General features: G+C 43.5%; 2 long non-coding RNA genes across 4 annotated transcripts in view; both read left to right on the forward strand.

Annotated features, from left to right (window-relative positions):
- The first annotated feature begins 1778 nt into the window (after positions 1-1778).
- LOC123956664 lies at positions 1779-3102 on the forward strand. The gene is made up of 3 exons (XR_006821593.1): positions 1779-1896; positions 2214-2368; positions 2786-3102. It is a non-coding gene; the product is annotated as an uncharacterized LOC123956664 (long non-coding RNA).
- Positions 3103-5362: 2260 nt separating this feature from the next.
- The window catches only part of LOC123956663, a 15430-nt gene continuing 5178 nt past the window's right edge, over positions 5363-15614 (forward strand). Inside the window, exons 1-4 of one of the 3 annotated variants that reach the window (XR_006821590.1) lie at positions 5363-5486; positions 6537-6816; positions 7861-8042; positions 8272-8422. This is a non-coding gene — a long non-coding RNA (uncharacterized LOC123956663). The remainder of the gene's footprint in view (positions 5487-6536; positions 6817-7860; positions 8043-8271; positions 8423-15614) is intronic. The other 2 variants (XR_006821591.1, XR_006821592.1) reach the window with 2 other exon arrangements.

A 15614-nucleotide genomic window follows, 5' to 3' on the forward strand; every position in this document is an offset into this window, starting at 1 on the left:
AGGTCAACGCAGCCGTCTACCAGGAAGTTTTAGAGCACTTCATGCTTCCTGCTGCTGACCAACTTTATGGAGATGCAGATTTCATTTTCCAACAGGACTTGGCACCTGCACACAGTGCCAAAGCTACCAGTACCTGGTTTAAGGACCATGGTATCCCTGTTCTTAATTAGCCAGCAAACTCGCCTGACCTTAACCCTATAGAAAATGGTTGGTTCACGAGAAGTGACTTTGGCGAGCTTCTTTATGCACACGGCTGCATGAATGGCACCACAGACAGAGATAAGCAGACAGGTGAGAACAGGAACAGGTGCGCGTCACATATTGGCCCCTACAGTTTATTTACATTACTTTATATTTACTCATTTGGCAGACGCTTTTATCCAAAGTGACTTACATTTGAGGATATTTAGTGTCATATAAACTGAGCCTGAGTCAGGGAGTGTTACACCAGGAATCCACTGGCTACGGCGCCTTACGGCTGCGCCACGGTCTTGATGCATCCTCAGCCCGCCGCCAAAGTCCACTGGAAGCATCTCACAAGCGTTTCAGCAGTGCTGCTTCTACCTTCTCCACAGCTCTCTGTGACCCCGTTTCCTTCCGCAAACTTCAGGCTGCATTTCCCAGAAGGAGAATTTCAGAATCAGAGCGTTTAGCCTGATTTTTGCTGACCTGTTTAGATTTTGTTGATTTGGTAATCAGTGTTTACTTTTTGTGCTTCTACTATGGTTAGGCTGCGTAGTTAAATGATTTCTTTTTGTTTAACAGTTTTCATTGTTGTTTTACGATCAGGAGCCTCCACAGGGTGTTTTATTTAGAAAATTGACTGGATTGTCTTTGCCGTTCTGTGTCTGACTTCCTGCCTGGTTCGCCAGCTTTCAGCCGCAGTTGCTGCAGTCAGTGGACTTTAGGGGTGAGGATGGGGACACCCTGAACGAACATAATACAGTAAAATACATTATACAGTAGACAAAAGATAAAAATCAAACAATCGATTGAACAAGATGAGCAGATAAAATCTAAAAATGGATGATACGGTTATCGTTGGTGGGACCAGCGTCAGTGTCGACAGTGTTGGTTTTCAATAAGCCGGCTCTTAACATTTCTCTTAAATGAGTAAAAGGATGGCGACTCTCTGATTGATGGTGCTTCTGAGTTCCATTGATGTGATGCTGTGAATGAAAAGACGGCCCGGCTGCACCTCTGTTAACTCTGGTTGATTTGAAGTTGATGAGGCCAGAGGAGTGCAAAGGAGGAGGAGCGTGAACATAAAACCAGCTTCAAAGGAAAACATGTTTAAAAGTTTGTCCCTTCCTCTTCACTGGGCTCAACATCAACAAGTCATTAATATCAGTTCTGTGTATCATGAACTCAAAGGATGTCGTCTCTGGCTGGTAGTATTACATCAGACCCCTCCCGTGTTTTATTTGAAGAAGTCCCGCAGGTTGGACCGTGTCCGACAGTTAATCAGAGTTTGTGTTCTCAGTAGGCCTCAGGTCTCCAGTGGAGACGCCACTCTGAATGTAAATGTGAGCTGCTGCATTCATGATGTCTGATGTTATATATGTTTGTAGTATTTGTTGTATGGTTTGGTCAAATAATTTGTTCTGTATGTGAAACAGTGTAAATGCTCGAACACAAGACACATTTCAGACCAATATTATGATAATAAAGTGAAATCAAATCTGGATTTTAAATTTTATTTTTTATCTTAAGACTTTTGATATTCCTTAAGTAACCCGTTCTAGTGTCTCTTCCAATTATTTCCTGTTTCACCACAGCGAGCCAAGACACCTTCAGAACTGAGATGCTTAAAAAAGTTGGTGTCCAGCTTCAATCCAGTATTAACCCCACATGGAGCTGATTAAACAGCCGGGCTCTTGATCCCTCTGCTCTCCTGTGAGTGTTGATACTTTGCTGTGAACCGTCTTCATGTCTGAGCGCCTCACACCTGAAATGCTGATGTAGAGTAAACTCTAATTATCCTGAGGTCAGATGAGTGAGCAGGATTTCATCTGTAAAGCTGCTGAGTCAGCTTTTTCTCAACTACTGCAACTTGAACTTTTAATGTGTAAAACATCAGAGGGCCGGACTTTATTTAGGAGAACTGGTTCCATCACACGTTCACCCTGTCGGTTTATTATAAAGGTGCAGTAACTCTGTTGGACCCGGATCTGTGTAACGTCATTCTGTTGTTCATCTTTTCCCACGTGCAGTTGTTGCAGGACCTCGGCTCGGTCTCGCGGCTGCGACGGCTCCAGGAATCATTAAAAAGTGATTATGAGGGAGCGAACACAGCGAGCAGCCGCCATCTACCAGCCAGCCAGGAGTGAAATAGTCTGCAGCTGCTGCTCGCTGCTCTGTTAGGCGGGTAAGTGAGCCTGGAAGCTCAACGTTTTTAATGCTGAAATCATTCAGTTGAAATGCAGTGCACTTCCTGTTTGGACAATAAAATACCTGTTTGTTTGAAGGCTGGTTTTATTCAGAGACGGCTCGTGTTGAGTTCAGCTTCTGTCAGTGATTCCTGTCTGTTGCTGTTATTGGCTAAGGTTTACATCATTTGGCTGCTCACTTTCAGTTTGCTGGATGATTACAGATGAATAAAACCCATCTGGACGAAAGCATGTTCTGTCTGAAAGGTTTTGTAAATTGTTTCTCAAGTTCCAGCTAAGTTTCCTGGCAGGCAAAGCCGAATATGGAGCAGACTGGACGCAGCCAGGCTTTCTTTGCATCAGCTGGCTCCATAAAACCTTAATAACTCTTTGTTTACCCGGGTTTTTGTCATCAGGCTCCCATTAAAGGGGAAATTTGATGCGTCATGCGATTCTTCTTCTGCACAAAATGGACCAATCGCGTGCCGCCTACTTCAGTCAAGAGGAACAGGTGGTCATGATGGAGAGCTGGGAAGAATATAAAAAATGCTGCTGCAAATAAGGCAGAAAATTCACTCTCAGAGCCTCACGATTATTTAAAGGACAGCTGCACATCCAGCTCTCACACTGTAAACTTGACACGTTTAGATGTGGTACTAAAAAGTGGATTTAGGTCTGACACTGTCCCATCATGAAGGACAAATCAATCATTAAAGTGAAATTAAATGTATTGATTTAATATCTGTGATGTAACACAATAACTTCCCATCGGTGATAAAGTATTTCTGATTTACCAACCGAACAGCAGCGAATCAGGACCGAGCGTCATCTCTGTGGCTGCTGAGCCTTCGTTATTCTTTCAGCATTGAGATGATGGGCTGTGTTAATGTTACCTGAAGCAAACGGGGAAAATTATTTTCTGCCCATTGTCGTTGTAAAGAATAAATAAAGAACAATAATTTATTAAAAGGTTTCCCTTAAAGACTGATTTCACTTGAAACACAAGGAAACCCATCAAACCTGCCAGCTGTAATCTGATTCTACAAAAGCTCATTTCGAGTCAGAGAAAACTCACTTCAAACATCATCGTGTTTGTGAACAGATTTCTCTGCATGTGAATGTTTTCCTCATATATTCAAGGGCATTTGGACGAGTCATTGTGAGCTACATGTTGCCAGAAGCAGCCTTAAAAAAGCTCTGTGGGTTTGTGGAGCATAAGAACAACAGCTGGAGTCACCTGCAGCAGCTGTACAGCACGCTGGCGCGATGCAAGGCCAGGGAGGAGTTTGTCTCCGTCATCAGTTGTTGTGGAGGATATTATCAGAAAAGCTCCCAGCTCCCCACACATGAAGGTTCGAATGCACGTCTGACACGTGTTTACCGGCCCTGAAGGCTGCGGCCGTCATTCACCCGACTGATGACAACCTGCTGTCGCCGGAGAATAAATGTCCGAAGAGGAACGCAGTAACGGGCCTTCATCCTTCTTTCTCCCTCACAAAAAGAAGTGGAGGACGACGGCTTGGCAGGTTCAAGCTGCAGTGAAGTTTACTGTGAAAGTATTTCTCATAAATTTCTGAGGTTTATGTTGCTGCCGTTTTTTCCTGTGTGAAGAAAATAGTTTGTAGTAAAAGTTTCTTCAGGGTGCTGTTCAACCCTCCTGTGTGTCGTTGACACTGTTTGGGGGTCCCACAGATGTTTGTGTGCTCTTTGAATAAGTAAGTAATATTTCTTTATTAAAGCCCAACATGTAGAAAACTAATGAAGAGGTAAATCTTTCTTTTGACACAAACTTTCGCATTGTTATTACACAACGTGAGGAAGTGTTTCATGTTTAATCTTATATTTTTTTATGTATTAAGAAAAGTGTTTTCCTTTTGTTTGCTGAAAAAAACATTCAGAGAGATATAAACAGACAACCAGATCCTGGATTTTAGATTCTGGAGCATTTTTCCCCAGCTGTACCAACAATCAAGCAAACGTGTTTCACACCAGCAAATTTACGTCACGCCACTTCCTTTCAGACTGCAGCCGAGATGGCGTATGTGTTCCCCCGATGCCTGTTTGGGCATATTCGATACGTACCCAGGAACCTTTTGCATGCACTAGTTTCTCGTTCGTGCCTGTTGTCGCTAATTTGCATCACACCTGAATTTATATCTTTTCTATGCTCTATTGACAAATTAACAATCTCCTCGTAATTTAGCATCAGCCTGAAAGCAAATGAAAACAAAAATAATACATTTTCTTATACAATTATAAATAAATTCAGGCGTCAAGAGCTTTTGTTCGTATTTGCTGAGCTGAAGGAACATTTGTGTGAAACGTGCTTAGAGAAGGCAAGTTAACGTCCTTCACTTTGTGCAAATTCCTTTGTAGTAACTTTCTTTTCTTTTCTTTTTATTATGCCGCCAGCTCTACGTAAGCAGAGCAGCTATGTTTACTTTCCAAACACGTGGACCTAAGTTTGGTCAGGCTCTGTTGATTTTCCTGATCTGTGCTTCAGACCATAGACCACCATTGAGACCACCTCAGTCCATGCTGGGCCTGATCCTGTCTGTCTGAAAAAGGGTCTTTTTGTTGGGCCAACGTGGAACCCCCCATGAAGTCTTTGGTCGGCTTCACTGTACGAACTCTTGCTTACCCCCTTGGATGTACCAGGAGCTTGTCGCTCTCTGCTGCTCTGTGGCAGTCAGATAAATACTTCTGGAGAGCAGGTGCCAGTGTGTGAGCTGCTCAAGGAGGGACAGATCTGTTTAAACCATGTATATATTTATGTAAATCATTTGGTAACCTTCGTACCGTGATTTCCACTGACCAATCAGACAGTCTGAAGCAGCTAAAGCAACACAGGAGCTCCTGTAAACCAGCTACATGGTGATTTTCTGTTATTTTACTGGAACCCCTGCTCTGCTGCAAGCTGTTGATTGTCGGACTGATTGCCTTCAGCTGGTGAGTGCTAAAGTGACTTGCTTCCATTTTCAGAGCCCCGAGAAGGAGAAGTGAACACTTTAAGTGCTCGACAGGGAAACTGCCAACATGTGATTCAGTGTCTCGGCTGGAAATGTGCTGGAAAATAACTGCATTTACTTAAGTACTGTACTTAAGTACAATTTTGAGGTAGTCTACTTGAGTATTTCCTTTTTATGCTACTTTCTGCTTCTACTCCACCACAGCTCAGAGAGAAATATTTTACGTTTTGCTTGACTACATTTATTCATAGTCATAGTCAGAAGTTACTTTACAGATTTAGATTATTAAAATCAACTTATAGATGATGATGCCTGATTATAGAATCAGCAACACAGCAGAATGTAAAGTCATTGGCTCCAGTAATCCAGTAATACATTTGATGCTAATACTTTTACTTCATGTAAAGTTTGAAATGCAGGACCTTGTACTTATAAGACAGTATTGCTATACTGGCGTCACTACTTACACTCAGGTTAAAGATCTGAGTACAGATGGGCATATGGAAATGCTCAGAGCTCACTGTAAACAAGTTTCTGACTTTTCTGTGAAATAAAACCAATTTGCAGTTACTGAGTTAGATAAATAACGCGTCAAAGCAAAAATCCAAAGCAAGATATTTACAGAAACCACAGCAGGAGGAGGAAGAACTGCAGGAAACAATGCTAACGTTAGCTTAATGAAGCTAAATGAATGTAACTGATAAGCTGGCATGACATTGATGTATTTTAACCACTGATTGAATTTTTAACGTACAGGTTAGACAGTGGGTTGCGTCTGTTGCTTTTGTAGCTAAAAGGGTAAATGTTTGCATTTTGTATTGTTTTATGTTTGTCCTGTTAGACTTGCTGTCCTGCTCCCTTTCTTGGACGGGGCGCCCTTGAAAAAGAGATTTTATCTCAATGGGTTTCTTTCCCCTGGTTAAATAAAGGTAAAATAAAATAAAACAGGAGAGGGAACCTCTGATCTGACAACCATCAACACTCACGCAACAACACGTGCGAGCTCAACTTCACCACCAGCGTGTCACCGTCCGACCTGTTCTCATTCCTAGCTCATCGTATGTGGACGCTTGGTCAAGATCCTTGGCGTCGCTTTTTGACGAGAACGGGCTCCACTGTCAAAGGCCCACTCTGTGTTTCACTGAGCTGCTGAAACAGGAAGTAAAATCAGGACATGTCATCTGTTCTTTCTCGACAGTTGCCCCCAAGATATTTTCCCGAATATAACTTCCCTCCTGGGGATCGCTGCCAGACTTTAAAAGACATCTCGCAGCGTGGAGAGACAACTCGTCCAGACTACTTGATTTTACTGTCACTTTGACATGAGCTGACAGATTCATTGGATTACAATGAACTCATCTTCAACTCCAAGTCGCCTGCACTTCCTGATGTAAGCTGGCAGCGTCCCCCCAACACGGCGGCCTAAGATGAAATGCTACTTTAATGGCCGCTGGGGCCGCTGAACGACAAAAACAACGGTGGGCATTAATAATGAAAATGATGCAGCCTCTGTATGGGATTAATATCCTGCCTTGATTCAAATCTGAAAATAAAGTTCTGAAAGGTTGAAAGTAAGTGTTTGAAAACTCAAAATCTTACAAAAAAAAGTTTTGCAAGATCGAAAACTAAGATTTGCAAGCTTGCAAAATGCAAAAAATAAAAAAATTCTGAGTTTTCCTTCTTCAGAACAATTTTTTAGAGTTTAAAATTTGCCAGTGTTCTCCCAGCGTTTGTTTGTTTTCTAGGTTTGAAACTTTGTAAATGGTGATCTGAAAACTGGTGTGCAAATGTGTGAAAAAACGTTTTGAAACTCTGAAAATTGAGGTTCAAAAGGGCGAAACTTTATTACATTACATTTGCACTCCTATTGCAGACTATTTTTTCAGAACTGAGTTTACAAAACCCACTTTGCGGAGATACGCCTACACAGCTGTGAGCTTGCGACTCGTGATTTGTGGCAGCGTCGTCACGCAGCTCTGCTCTAAAACTCAGACTGAGTGAAAATGAAGCCTCGCGACTTAAAAAAAAAGGCCTGCAGGCAGGGCCTTCTGCTCTTGGCCAATGCGTGGCTTTCTTCTGAAGTACAGTCCAATCACAAGTCATATTTACTGGATAGAGGGATTGACAGACTGCTCTGCCAATGACAGACGAGGACAGGATACGCTGGCTGTCTCCGTCCAAGCGGTGCATGGATGTGGAAAAGAAATCTGCAATGGGTAGTAGCTCAGGGCGGTTTGTTCATCAGCGCGATGTCACCCGTGGTGTTTTGTTGGTTACTTTCAACCTTTTTAGAACTTTATTTTCAGTTTTGAAACAAGGCAGGATATTAATCCCATACCTCTGGAGATGTTTGTGTGTTGGCTTCAGAGCGTGTGACGTTCATTGTGACGCTGATGGTCTGAGCTTGGTTTTCCTTTGGCTTTGCTGTTGCGGTCTGTGCAGTCTCAGTTTGCATATTACAGCCTTTGCTTGTGTTCATGATCTGGTTCATGAACCTTAAAAAGGTTCTCTTGTTGTTTCAGGTCTTGGATGCCAAGATGATCACAGAAAAGCAAACAAAAAAAAAGAAATGTAGGCCCGTCCATGATCCATACTGACGTCTCCAGATCCAAACCTGTTTTCTTCTCCTCAATTATTAGCTGTGGGAAAGAAACCCTAAATGACAGTTTCCACTCTGCTCTGTGTGATGATTCTTCTTCTTTGAGTAAGGAGCAGTGGAACAAGTTCAATGTGAAAGTCATCACACTACAGTCTGTTTTGTTCTGTCTGAGCTGAAACTGATTATTAATCTGATTTCTGAACTGAAGTTAATTGTATTATCCGACACTGACTGTCCACAGCTGCGTGAGCTGAGCTGCACTTCTTGAATATACATAATTGTCATAGAAGAATTCACATCGATTTTCGTAATTATGTAAACTTTGTGTTGACAGAAGGACAGAGGAGGAAGTCCAGTGAGAGCTCAGCACTCGTACAGATCGGTGCATGGCGATGGTTTGACTCGAGCTGCAGCAGAGAGCAGAGGATGTTCTCGCTGCTGGAGAACATTAACCAGAACAGAAGAACATCAGACCAGTGATGCAGGTCAGTAAATGACTCCACTATTCTTACACAGACAGAAAACCGACCCGTTCTCGCTCCCAAGTTGTAACACATAACGATAACAACTGCGCTCAACAGCGCTGCACGTTAACACCAAAAACATGTGATGTTTAAATAATGGAAACATTAAAGTAGATTTTATTTTGTGCTGCTATCAGAAAAGGCTCATGAGTTTGTCATTTTGAAGGAATAAACACTGACCCGTACTGGTCCTGTGATTTACGGCTCACTTGTAGTTCTGATGTCCAGATTTATTGAACACATTATAGTGGAAACGTGAAACGTGGATTCTGACTTAAAGCAGGTCTGCGTGTGGCAGCTGTCTGAGTTTGTTGTCTCGTGCTGGACAACAAACCCGCCGCTGTCTTTTGTCAAACCCCATCAATCAGCGGCTGCCTAACAGAGCATCGACCCAGATCTGCTGCCCCAACGGGTCCTTCTGCGTCTCCGTCCTTCAGCAAGACATCAATCTCAATCAACTCCACCGGATCACTGGGAATGTCCCCACAGGGCAGGGGGAGGCAGGGGAGACGGGGGGGAGAGCAACAAAGAGAGCCAATAGAGTTGAACATATGTGAGGAGCAAAGAGAAGAAAGGGAAAGACACACATGAGGAACAACAGGCTTAAAACTAAATGTACTCACCAGAGAAAGTGAACAGCCGACTCCTGATAAGCTTTTTCAACGCTGCTGGTTAAATGTACACAGAGCAGCGGGTACGAGTCGCCTCTATCCTGATTGACAGGTTGTCAATCAGCTTGTAGCCCCGCCCTAAAGCCTCCCCTGCTTCCTGGTCTCTGTTCCTCTAAACGGGATAATTTACTAAATGAACATCATGCTGTGTTGAAGAAGACTTGAAACTTGCGACTGAGACCATAACAAACTATGTAACAACACTCATAACATGATTGAAGGATCGGTCTCTCCGTTTGTTTGTTTTATTTTAATTGAACAGCTGTTACTGATACGATTGATCTGCAATTAGCTCATATTAGCTGATTGATCAGTCGGGCTCTAATATGTGCAGTATAAGTAATAAACACACAATTCTGCACAATTATAAAAATGTGCAGACGGATCAGTGGTTACACAAAGAAACACAACAAGCAGTTTTTGTGTTTTTGTGCTCAAATATAATATATACTTTGTGTAACTCTATTATTAATACAGTGCTATGAAATATAAATGTACAATAAAATGAACTATATTTGTTATAGTGTATATTCCATAATAATCAATAGTATAATAATGAAGTAACATCTATTCTCTTATATAGTGATTACTCGTATATTATGATATTAGTGTTTGTACAGTGGGTGGGGGGGGGTCTCCAGCTGCTGAGCTGCATTAAAGAAGTAACTAACTTTGAATCACTTTGGATAACTTAGAAGTGAAGGACTGTTCCTTCGTCCTGGATGCACCAACAGGCAGGAAGGCAAAAAGTTGTAGAGGTTGGTAAAGCCTGCAATGATCAACTTTCTGTCGCTCACATACCGATAAATAACAAAGGGCCAGTTTCTGCCCTGCTGAGTAAGGGGAAAAACAAAGAAATAAGGACATGCAGGGAGAAACACTGCATCATTTACACTGCAGGTGAGCTCTGGTTGTTAATGTAGGATGTTTAATAATGAATTTATTTGTTCATTCACAAAGTTTCACTCCTGAACTATTAATTAAAACCTGTTGTGAGCTCCTGGAGGAACACTTCAGGAGTAACTCACAGCTCCTTTGTTCACAGCACTGAAGTAAAACTAATACAAGAGATTATTAACAAGCTGTGAAGGTGAAAAGGAAAATATAAAGAAACAGAATACAGTCGCTGGGAGAAGACTTTACCTGACTTCTTTCTGCTGACTCTTGGCTTGAGAAGAGTTTTAAGAACTGCAGGAGGCAACGAAGGAAGAAATCTCTATGAAATATTTACTGAATGTGTCCGTGCTTTGAGTTCAGAAGGAAATATGTCTCAAGGAAGAAAAACAACAGCTTAGTTACTGTAAATACCAATATTTAGTCCAAAATGGTGAACTGAGGTGGTGGAAAAAACTCAGGAGGGAAAGAGGTAAATATTTGGAAGAGAGTTTGTCGAGTGTGGAGAGCCATTTTATTGCTCGGGGCATTTTATATTTTGCTTCATCATATGCCAACTGCCTCAAGAAAAAACTAGACAAACCAAACTCCATCCAGAGCAGAAACATTCCTGCAGGCTGTGCTGCTGTAATCCTGTCTGTGCTGCTACTTGTGCTGCGGTCTGTGCTGCTGCTTGCGATGCGGTCTGTGAGGCAGTCTGTGCGTCTGTCTGTGATGCAGTCTGTGCTGCTGTCTGTGCTGCTGTGAGGCAGTCTGTGTGTCTGTCTGTGATGCTGTCTGTGATGCAGTCTGTGCTGCTGTCTGTGCTGCTGTGAGGCAGTCTGTGAGGCAGTCTGTGCGTCTGTCTGTGATGCTGTCTGTGCTGCAGTCTGTGTGCTGCTGTGCTGCAGTCTGTGCTGCTGTGCTGCAGTCTGTGCTGCTGTGATGCAGTCTGTGCTGCTGTTTGTGCTCCTGTGATGCAGTCTGTGCGGCTGTGCTGCTGTCTGTGATGCAGTCTGTGCGGCTGTGCTGCTGTCTGTGCTGCAGTCTGTGATGCAGTCTGTGATGCTGTCTGTGATGCAGTCTGTGCTGCTGTCTGTGCTGCTGTCTGTGATGCAGTCTGTGATGCAGTCTGTGCTGCTGTCTGTGCTGCAGTCTGTGATGCAGTCTGTGATGCTGTCTGTGATGCAGTCTGTGATGCAGTCTGTGCTGCTGTCTGTGCTGCTGTCTGTGATGCAGTCTGTGATGCTGTCTGTGATGCTGTCTGTGATGCTGTCTGTGATGCTGTCTGTGCTGCTGTTTGTGCTCCTGTTTGTGCTCCTGTGATGCAGTCTGTGCGGCTGTGCTGCTGTCTGTGATGCAGTCTGTGCGGCTGTGCTGCTGTCTGTGCTGCAGTCTGTGCGGCTGTCTGTGCTGCTACTTGTGCTGCGGTCTGTGCTGCTGCTTGCGATGCAGTCTGTGAGGCAGTCTGTGCTGCTGTCTGTGCTGCTGTGATGCAGTCTGTGCTGCTATGATGCAATCTGTGCTGCTGTCTGTGCTGCTGTGATGCAGTCTGTGATGCAGGCTGTGCTGCTGTCTGTGCTGCTGTCTGTGCTGCTGTCTGTGATGCAGGCTGTGAGGCAGTCTTTGCTGCAGGCTGTGCTGCTGTCTGTGCTCCTGTGAGGCAGTCTTTGCTGCAGGCTGTGCTGCTGTCTGTGCTCCTGTGAGGCAGTCTTTGCTGCTGCCTGTGCTGCTGTCTGTGCTGCTGCCTGTGCTGATGCCTGTGCTGCTGTCTGTGCTGCTGTCTGTGCTGCAGTCTGTGCACTACTCCAGTTACTCTGCAATTCTAATCCTTCTGCTTTACTAAGCTGGTTTTCTATGTTACGCTACTAGTTGGATTCACTTTCTCACACTCTGCAACTTTTTCTCTATGTGCTCTGGCTACGCTATGGGATCTGCTAAATCAGTGGCTTTTTCCAGCTGCTATACTACCTTGCAGAGTGGTCGACAGACTACTTCCAAACCTTGGCTTTGACGATCTGACGATCCCAAAACTGCCAACAGCTGTACTACTGATGACTGCTTGATCCTCCACAGTAGTCTCTGTTGAAGCTTGGCCGTGATTTTCTGATGGATGGTCTGTGGCTTGTAAGCTAACACTAGCTAGCGTTGGACAAGCTAGCGGTCTCCTCCGGCATCTTGGCTTTCCTAAGGTACTCCGCTTTGGAACTCAAGAATCTCACCTTGCACATCGTACGGAGTAATGTTAGCCTTGAGGTGATTAAATTTCTACATCAGAGGTACTATGAAAAATCTGGCCACCAGGAAGCCTACAACGACCAAGTTAAGAGCTACAAAGATGCTCTGTCCAAGGTGAAAACTAACTGTTACTCAACACTCATTGGCAACCAACAACATCAACCTAAACAGCTTTTTTCCACTATCAACCGCTTATTCTGCCCACCTGACCCTCCTCAACCATCTGACGCTGGCTTCACTGGTTTCAATCCTATCTCACCAACAGGCAACAATACATCACCCTTAAGGGCATCTGCTCTGAACTGGCGCCAATCTCACACAGCGTCCAGCTCTACATCAGCACTAAGTGATCTACACCCCTTCCACCAGTGCCGCTTATCAATTGCCTGAAGGACATCAAGAACTGGATGGACAGTAACCTCCTCAAACATAACAAAGACAAAACAGAACTCATGGTGCCCCACAGTCACTTACTACTACTACTACTACACTAGTACGCAAACAGGGCGTCATCATGGACTCCACTATCTCCTTCCAACAGCTCGTCAAAAACAGTACTAAAACTGCCATTTGCCATCTTAAGAACATCTCCAGACTCAGTGCCTCTCAGACCCTCATCCACTCCTTCATCACCTCCCGACTTGACTATTGTAATGGTATCCTGTTCGGTCTGACCAGCGAGGCTACTGACAGACTCCAGTATGTCCAGAACTCCGCGGCTAGGATGCTCACCCACACAAAACTTGGACTTCACATCACTCCCATCCTGAAGAAGCTCCACTGGCTGCCAGTTAAGTCCCGGATCAATTATAAAATCCTCCTACTGACGTACAAATCTCTCCATGGACTTGCGCCTCAGTACCTCACAGATCTACTTCATCCCTACACTCGGTCACGGTCCCTGTGGTCTTCTTACAAGGACCTGCTCGCTGTCCCTAACTCCAGGCTCCGGACATTTGGAGCTTTCTGTGTCGGTGCACCATCACTCTGGAACAAGCTTCCTCCTGCCATCCAGCTCTGCCTCCTCTATAATAACCTTTAAAACCCAGCTTAAAACACACCTCTTCACTGAGGACTATGGGCTTTAATCTCCCCTGGCCTCACATCCCTTTTTGTTTGTTAAACGTCCTTGGGTTTGTGAAAGGCGCTATATAAATCAAGGTTATTATTATTATTATTATTATTATTATTATTATTATCATTATCCAGGTGTTAACAGCAGTGGATCTGCTACTCCACCCACACGATGGGCTTGTCTCAGTGCCAAGTGGAGTTTCACTTTCTGTCAGTTAAGACTTGCAGTGATTCAGACCTCACAGCTGACTCATAGTTTTGGGGACATTGTCAGGATGGCCAAACTCAAACTTCCTCTCAGACTGCTGAGGAGGCTTTTTTACATCTTCTTCTTCCTCTTTTGCTCTTTTTGCATTTTCCTTGCTTTCCCTCTGAAGAGGCTGACTTTGTGTGTATGTGTGTGTGGGTGGCTGAAAGAGATGAGTTGTTTGTGCCATGCTCCTTTAAATCAAAGGCGAGGGAAAGGCTGTGCTTTAATCATATTTCACGCCGACCTCACTTATCTTCCTCGCCTGTTGTTTAAGGCCTGTCATTGCAGATATATTGGCCTCCGTTTGACTGCTACAGTATGTAGAGTTCGGAGGCTACATGCATAAAGACAACCACAGAAATACACATATTCTGTACTCATGTACTCACACACAGTGAACAAACTGTGTTAACATGTGAAATGACAGGAAGACAGCCTGTTAAAATGCCAAGGTCGAACATTTGTCACATTTCAACTCTTGTTATTGTTAATCTTTGTTTTACTTCTGTTTGGGGATAATTATGCGTTTAGAACTACATTCCCCACAATGCTTTTGGGGACGTTAACAGGAAGAAGATTGTTGCTGTGGATTCATGCGTTAGCTCTGAGATACAACTCTGAGTCCGGTTGTTTATTTAAGCTACATTTTGTGAAATCTACACTATTAAAAAGGTATAGCATGGATGTGCAGATAACGATCACTGGATTACTGTGACACCGAAGAAAACTTAAAAACGCGAAGATTCTCAGGCAGGTTCTGCAGCGTCTTTCTCAGATTTCTAAGTGGATTTATTCAGAGCAACATAAAGAACTTGTGGAACCTGGTTAATCTTCTCTCTGTTTACATGATCATAACACCCAGGTTTCAGATTTTCTGCCTGCAGTTGTGTCTTTGATGCATCACACATCTCTTACCTGAACAGGTGAGAATGAAATCTGCTTTTAGCTCTGTGCTGGTTTTATGCTGCGTTCCAGTCACAGCTAGAGGTCAGAACTTCCCAGTGGAAATTTCCTGTTCTAATGAAAACAAGTTACAAAAATATACGTTACTCATTAACTGTGTTCCTGTCTGGCTACATCTGTTGGTAATCTGCAAAACAGTTATTTGGTATTTTTTCCTGAATAACTAAGATGATTGTTTACTGCAACACGCTACCTAATAACATTGGTGACACACTATGCAGGTTATACTATATGTATTATTTTAATTAAATACAGGCAATATATACTTTTACTTTCAGTTGATGGTTTAACATTTACAATATGAGCTCCCATGTGTGCTGCAGTTGTTGTGTGACGTCAGACAGCTGCCGCTTCATGGAGTCGGGGTAGATGGATCTAGTAGGAGCTCCGACTCTGAGTGGTGTTCAGCTGCACTTTTTCTAGTTGGAGGTCAGACGTTTCTGAGTTCCGAGTTGTCTGGAATGCAGCTTTAAGCTTCTCATCTGATCACCTACTGTGCCTGTACCGTACCTGGTTGACAAATTAACCTGTGAACATGGCAGAGAATGATCAGAAACCCGGGTTAAGGTGTTTACAGGCCACAGTTTCCACCAAAGGATATGGTGTTTATATGTACTACACAGAACAGGGATACTTCTAAAACCCCATTAGAACCGTGGTACAATATGAAATATGTTTCGACAGTCAGATCATCAAAAAGCCAAAACACTATTTTGTAGTTCATGGATAGAGTCTTGTTCCTTTTTTCCTGCAGCACCTGCAGGTGAACTCACATCTCATTTAATGTGGAAACACCTTTGAGAAAATGAACCTCCATAAATCTGTGTACTGTATCATGTTCCATACGGCGCTGCTGTGTTTGCTGTTTGTGAATGTTACTTAACAGACGTTGTTGATTGCACGAAGGTCACTGTGTTTGTGATTGACACGGTTCACTCATTAATTTGGTGATTGTTCTGCGCTGTTAATTAATTTATGGCAAATTAACTGACAACAGTAATTAATTCCCAGGGTGTCAGTAAATGGTGTTTCTACTTTTATCTGTAGCTCACGTCTGTCAGCACACACACAGACAGGCACACAA

The sequence above is a fragment of the Micropterus dolomieu genome, linkage group LG18 (assembly GCF_021292245.1).
Source record: "Micropterus dolomieu isolate WLL.071019.BEF.003 ecotype Adirondacks linkage group LG18, ASM2129224v1, whole genome shotgun sequence".
In the NCBI taxonomy this organism is placed as follows: Eukaryota; Metazoa; Chordata; class Actinopteri; order Centrarchiformes; family Centrarchidae; genus Micropterus; species Micropterus dolomieu.